General features: G+C 45.1%; 1 protein-coding gene across 2 annotated transcripts in view; it reads right to left on the minus strand.

The window, feature by feature from the left end:
• The window catches only part of furinb (furin (paired basic amino acid cleaving enzyme) b), a 93,056-nt gene that overhangs the window by 84,575 nt on the left and 841 nt on the right, over window positions 1-7,640 (minus strand). The window contains exon 1 of one of the 2 annotated variants that reach the window (XM_062547431.1): window positions 7,198-7,532. The exons of the other annotated variant lie outside the window; for it this stretch is intronic. The gene's annotated coding sequence lies outside the window, so the exon portion shown is untranslated. Of the gene's footprint in view, window positions 1-7,197; window positions 7,533-7,640 lie in introns of those variants that run through there. 2 annotated transcript variants of the gene reach the window in all.

Here is a 7,640-nt window from a genome sequence, read left to right on the forward strand (position 1 = left end):
CACACACACACACACACACACACACACACACACACACACACACACACACACACACACACACACACACACACACACACACACACACACACACACACACACACACACACACACACACACACACACACACACACACACACACACACACACACACACACACACACACACACACACACACGCACACACACACACACGATAGCCTCCCACAGCGTCTCATCTCACACCATCATGAAGACATCTGAAAAACCACTCTCTATTTGTCTGTCTCTCTCTTACACACTCACACTGACACACACAGACACAGACAGACACACAGACAGACACACACACACACACACACACACTTGGTCTCGACTACTTGAGACAAAAGCACAGCTCTGTGACATCCTGTGATCCCTTCACATCGCGGCTGTCAAATTTGAGCTTCCTATCTTCAGAGCAAAAACCATATCTTGGATCAGATGGGTGTGTTGCAGTCTGCCTTCTAATGGATGATTCGGGCACAAGAGTGCACACACACACACACACACACACACACACACACACACACACACACACACACACACACACACACACACACACACACACACACACACACACACACACACACACACACACACACACACACACACACACACACACACACACACACACACACACACACACACACACACACACACACACACACACACACACACACACACACACACACACACACACACACACACACACACACACACACACACACACACACACACACACACACACACACACACACACACACACACACACACACACACACACACACACACACACACACACACACACACACACACACACACACACACACACACACACACACACACACACATGCACACACACATGCACACACACCTCGTCTCTCCAGCCAGACTATCGGTAGGAAGCCTGGCCCACACAATATCTCAACCTAGCCAAGCACCACCTTGGCCTGCTGTGCCAACCAACATGCAAAACAATGAACCTTAGAGCTTTATTTGTAGAGCGCCATTTGTATTCTTGAAATACATCAATACCTTAGTTCTTTGCTAAATTGCATTCTCTAAATTCAATGATGGCTTCTTTGTTGCACTAAAAGAAATTTCCAAAATGCAATAACTGTTTCTCTTTTCCAATTGGCAGTCGGCTGTCGTCGTGACTGCTTCAATAAATGTAAGTTTACATCTGCCACATCTATTTATGCCTTTTCTGGATGCACTTACCCCCCTGTTACCCACATCCAAAACAACCATTGTCTGAGCAGCTGGCTGGCACAATTCATCTCCCGCATTTCCAATTTTCTGAACATTTATGCACAAAACAGACTATGTTATTCTGAGCACAAGTACTCTGTTGCAAAAACTACACCCCCGCCCAAACAGCCCCAACTCTCGAGAGGCACCCTCCAGACCCCCACCGCCAACACTACTCCTTCCAGCTGCGCCAAACCCCCCAAAACTCAAGTTTGGGCACGTTTCTTTCCCCACATCCTGCACATAACGTTCCTGAGAAGTACAAACTGCCACCGCCATTGCCACCACCCTTCCTCCTCTCCTTCCTCCCCTCCCCCCTCCCTCTTTATCTTTCCAAATTACCTGCTGCCATCCAATACACTTAACATATGGTGAGGTGATACTTTACAATTATTCATCAAACGAGCGCTCGTGATGGCTATTATGAGCAAGCCCTCTGTGAGGATTCGAGGTGGGACACACTCTTGGTTGACACAGCTGTACACGCGCACACACACACACACGCGCACACACACACACACACACACAGAGAGAGCAGCAAATTTGAGCAAAGTGAGCTTATTAGCCAATCTGTGTGACTCACATATAATACAGCCTCATTCAGCTCTGCTGCACTTATTACCAAGGAGGGGGTGGTGGTGGTGTATGTGTGTGTGTGGGGGGGGGTTACTTCAACTAAAAGGAGGCCTAGTTACCACGCTCACTTTTCAAAAAGAGCTCTTCCTGTGGTCTGCCGCAAGAGAGACCGAGACTGAGATGGAGGAGGAGATGAAGAAGAAACTCTGGACGCTCAAACGCAACGCTGGGAAGGAAATCATCATGACAGATAAAGCGTACACTCCGCATGGGAACAAGAGGAATGGAATGTCTCCGAACACTCTAATTTAAATTTTGCAGAGCCAGCTTCTTCACAACCATTCATCTCGCTTAGAATAGTCGCTGTGAAACGTCAGCAGAATTGTCTGCACACAGTAAAGCATGCGTGCTGGAACATTCAACATACAAAAAGCTTGGAACTACAAATCAGGAACCGCGTCGACCGAAGCCCCAATGAACCTGGAGCACTTTATATTTGTCTAGGGATGCCATGGCACGTTGAACATCTGGAAACGATCGAACTTCCAAACTGGGCGGGTGGCGGCTGTCACGATTTAATTTCTCTTGTGACAAAAATACGAAATAATAACAACTGCCTTGAGAGCAACGCTCTGACAGCATCAAGGGCCAATTTGAATGATTTCCTTGGACGCCCCAAGAGGGTGATGATGGAGGGGTGGTCGCGATGCCCGTCTGAGTAAGGAGCCTGAACAGCATCGTGGGACGTCTCTCTCTAACCAGCTGCCGAAAGCAGGTGGCGAACTGCAGGCCTGAACATCATCACTGGCCTCATTAAAAAGCTGGCAGAGAGCAGGTACAGGTGGGCACTGAGTGGGCACGTCGAAGGCACCACTGCCAACCGAGAGCTTCGCACTTACAGAAATGGGAGAGCGGGGGGGTGCGGGGGTCATGTACTCCAAAGGGGGGCGAGATGAAGGACCACTACGCCACCTGATCAAAAAGCATGTGGCTGCAGACGTGTGCGGGGAGGGGAGGGGAGGGGGAAGGGGGAAGGGGAACCTGCCATTTCTGAGTTTGCCCGAATCCGTCTTGTAACTTCCACACATCAGACATCAGCACAGTTACCATTTAAAGTGGCAATTACACAGACACGGGAAAAAGCTTTCTGACTACAATCTCCCCATTCAGCCTTGTCTGAACAACAGCTGAATAATAAGCTTTTCCATGTAAAGTGCCAATTAAAATGGAGAAAAGTGGTGGCCTAATTCAAGTGCCATCGCCCCAAGTACAAAGGGAGATTGTTAACGGTTGCTGGAATCCCAATTGAAATCTTTTTAATGAATAGTGATTACATATGTTAGAACCATTACACTCCGTAGCTTTTGACTCTCGGGCCGACTCGATTCCAATCTGAAGATGTGTTTACCAGAATACGGTGTTTCATGTCCCTCTGATAATAATAATAAAAAAACGACTCACGACGACTCGGTGTGCTCTGATCTTTTCTCGACCTGATTCCACATCATCAGACGCCATTCAGACTTGAACTGAAAGACTCCTTTTGTTGTTGCCTTCGGGGGAACAGATCTGTGTCTGCCTTCTGCCATCTCCAGTCACTGTAAAAACGCTGAGAGAGGCCTACACGAATATATCATCATCTAACCCTTAAGTTCAAGGACACTCAACTCAAATTGTATAAGTAAGGGTTCTGATGCTAGGGTTACAGTGATATACCGCTATTGTGGAATGGAAATTAAAGTCCATGAATGATTATCATGCTGTGTACAATTTGCTGAATATCGGTATGGACGTGAAATAACTGCAAATTGAGCTTTAAGAGTACCATCCAGAACCATCCCTAACCATTTTAAATTGCACTACGAAAGTAATTTCCCACATCCTGACTCCCGGCTAAATCTGTGTTTTAAATCCGGCAACCTCTGACAAATAGACAAATACCATAAAAACTATGATATTTTCAGAGCATTATCATGACATCTCATACAGTTGCAACCCTTGACGTGACAACATGCAAGCTACTCTCCCTGTCTTTCACTTCCACACAAGAGTGCGATGAAGAGCCTCCGCCAAGTAAATATGTTAGTCCTAAGTGATGTCCTACACCAGGAGTGTCAAAGATTCAAACTGGGGACCAGAGCTGGCCAGCCAGCAGGTTTCATACAGGTTTTCATCCAATGTTTAGGAAAAATGTAGGAAGGGAACATTTTAAAAGAAGAGCAGTATATGACAACAGTAAATGATGAACCTACTGTATACGCCTTGTTCGCTCAGAAGTGGTTGTGGTAAATCACCATAAAATAGTCTGATACCCATGCATAATCACTGTGAGAATGACCAAAACAATGACGGCCCCCAAGGGGTTTTATTCCAACAAATCCGCTCCACTGCCTAATATGAGTCAGACACCCCTGTCCTACACAATACATTTTAGTTCAAGCTCATGTGAAAGTCATTGAATGTGCTTGTTGTTTACAGGAAGCCACCGAAAGTGCTGTTAGTACAGACTGTGATGTTGCCATTATTGTTTAGACTTCACTTTGAGACTGAAAATGTCAATTGTGTGACATAACAGAACACCTGCGTAAGGAAGCTTTTGTGATTTCCATCAATGTCTGTGAGTGTGATGCCAGTGTCTCATACCGTCATAGCAACAAAACTAAAAACAAACATATACAACTGTACAAATGATAATTGAGGCAGAAAACAGATTGTCCTTGACAACAGGTAGTGGAAACTATACATAATGGTAATGATAACATACTGTATATAACAGATGTGCAGAAAAAAAAAAGAAAGAAAAAAAAAACAGAGCTGAAGCAGTAAGCTATTCAAACCATATTAACTTTGCCACCATAACATAACAAGCGATGACAAAATGACAAAAAATACATTTTGGACCGATCAACCTCCTTGTGAGAAATAAATATAAAGCCAAGATCATAATGTTTCTACATTATACATTGTATAGTAATCCATTACAGGGAAGGATTACCTGCAACGGCAGCGATCAATGTTGGCACATTCAAAAGCAGAGGCCTGCCAAATGGAGAACCAAGGCGTATTTCCGCTTATTTATTTTGTCATTTTAAAACAAATGACCAAGTCTCTTGTCATTTGTCTGCTCTCCCAATTTCACACTCTGCCAATTATCACAAATCTCACAAGGTTCTGTCGTGGAAAAAAAAAAACGTCTACCACCATCCAGAGAGGAATAACTCCAGTTCTAGTCATCAATGCAGGTTCCAGAGATGAGGTCTGATAGTCTTAATACATGTCATAATACAGTCTGATACTACTTCATGTGTGTGACCGACTTAGTCTACATGTAAATATTAAAACTGAGAATGAATATGCATACCATAATGAATAACCCTAACTGCAACCACAATCCAATAAGACAGTAAAAACACAACACAACAAAATCAATACTATTTAAACCAACAAAGTCATCATCATGATTGAAGGCGGGTGTAGTCACAATTCAATGAAAATGTTTTTCGAGTTATTTTCCTAACCTCAAAGGTAGGCTTTACAAACAAACATGAACAATTCAAAGTGAAAGGATGTCAACTTCAGCACAATGACTTTAAGTGCTTTTACATGTTGTCTTTAAATACATACCTGACTGTCACAACATCATCACTACATTTACAGTAAGTGAGTCATGTGAGATAGTGTACAGTACATGGCTGAACCAAATGACATTGTTTTAAAATAGCTTTGCGGCTGTTCTGGAGCTACAAACGATATAATCACAGATATGGATTGAAGTACAAACATCTCATTAACAGGAGAGTACTTGAATGTCTAGTTTCACTTTGAAAGTTTGTAAGTTCTTTGCACTCTGGAGAACCTATTTACCAGCGGCCCAGCCATCTGCTGAGAGGCTAGCTGGAGAGGAGACAGACTGGCAGGAGTGGAGAATGGAGATGACGAGACGTGTTGGAGTAGGGAGGCTTGCTGGACTTCAGAGACTGCATGGTGCATCGACGGATGAGGAGGCAAGCCGTCTGCAGTGTTTACTTTCTCTTGCGCTCTCCCTCTCCTCTCTCCCTCTCCCTCTCTCTCTCTCTCTCCTGGATGCCATCTCGCCATCAGGCGTGACTCGTAGAGACTTCATTTGAGCTATGGCTCATTGGCTTTGTGCCAAGCTGGAAGGGGGTGGTGGGGTAATAGATGTGTGCACAATCTCTCGTTATTACTGTGCTAATGAGAACAACTGGAGGGAGGCCATGAATGTGCCTGTAACTTTTGCATGGCTTACGGTAACAACAGATACCCTTCTCCTAATGCCCGGGGATAATGAAAATGATCTGTTATCACAGACAGTGCCAGGAAGTCTCGTTGGAAAAAAAAAAAAACATTAGCTAAATGTAGTTAGCTCTCCGAGATAACAAATAAGAGTGCTTCATCAGGAGATTTCCCTATGGAGCTTCCTGGCACATACTGTAGCGTGTGCGAGCTTCAACAGGGTGGACGAGCTAAGCTTCAGCTCCATCCATCTTCATTTCAACAAACTTAACTTGCAGCCTCGCGCGCCCTGGAGTTCCAACAGTATTGCCTCCGTTATAGCCGTTATTGCATTTTCTGAGTCACATTTAGACTCCGTGAATAATTCAGCAGTCACAATGAAATCTAATTTCCCTCACAATTTGAGCGTCCCTATACCTGGGCACAAGAGATACCCCTCTAGGAGGACCTTGGCCAGGAAACGCGCAATCTTGGCCACACAGGCTGCCGCTAGACAGAACACGTCTAGGGGCAGCGTGACCTTTGATGACATTAGAAGGAGAGTCCACCTGCTGTGCCACAGTGACTCATTTAATCTGACCACCAGACCTGGTCCCTGGCTGTCTCCTCTCTCTCTCTCTCCAACGCACAGACTCCAGAGAGAGAAAGTGTGTGTGTGTGTGTGTGTGTGTGTGTGTGTGTGTGTGTGTGTGTCTCTCTCTTCAATACACAGAGAGAGGAAGAGAGAGAGAGAGAGACACACACACACACACACACACACACACACACACACACACACACACACACACACACACACACACACACACACACACACACACACACACACACACACACACACACACACACACACACACACACACACACACACACACACACACACACACACACAGTTTTCTATCTATTCCCTTCACTATCTTCCCATAGCATTAATTAGGGCAGACACCACACAGGCCATGTTATTATGCAAAACACACCTTCAGAAGCATGTACATATTTTTTTTAGCCTTCAAACACATTTTATCTAACACTTTGCACTTCCAACATCTCTAGTCTGTGGTGTATTGAATTGATTTATCTCAACGGAGGTTTTTCAACTTACCCCAGGCAAACGAAGGTCGAGAAATAGGTTTCCTACACTCCGCCACTGCGCTCTCGTCTCGGTTGACCGAGAGGGATCTCAGGGACGCGTGGCGGTGACAGCTCAAAGCATGGACCACATTAATCGCGCGCAGGGGAGGAAATAACACACGAATCCTGCGTGCGTTGAGCGCTCTAACTAGGCTAATCTTGTCGTCTGCTGTTAAGACTTGATCCGATTGAAAGAAGAGCCACCTTGGCAAGAACGCGTGAAGAAATGTAAACTGATTAAGTAAGGCATGTATAGCCAGATCGCCAGGTGACAATGCTCTCTGCTCAATACACATTAAACACCGGCGGCATGCTATTGCTTCTATCTTGCGATCGCTCAAAAAACACAGTTCAACAAGACGCTAATGAGCAAACATGCTGTTGTTGACACCCAGAAAGTTGAAACACAAACAC

This window comes from Sardina pilchardus, chromosome 10 (genome assembly GCF_963854185.1).
Source record: "Sardina pilchardus chromosome 10, fSarPil1.1, whole genome shotgun sequence".
Classification (NCBI taxonomy): domain Eukaryota; kingdom Metazoa; phylum Chordata; class Actinopteri; order Clupeiformes; family Clupeidae; genus Sardina; species Sardina pilchardus.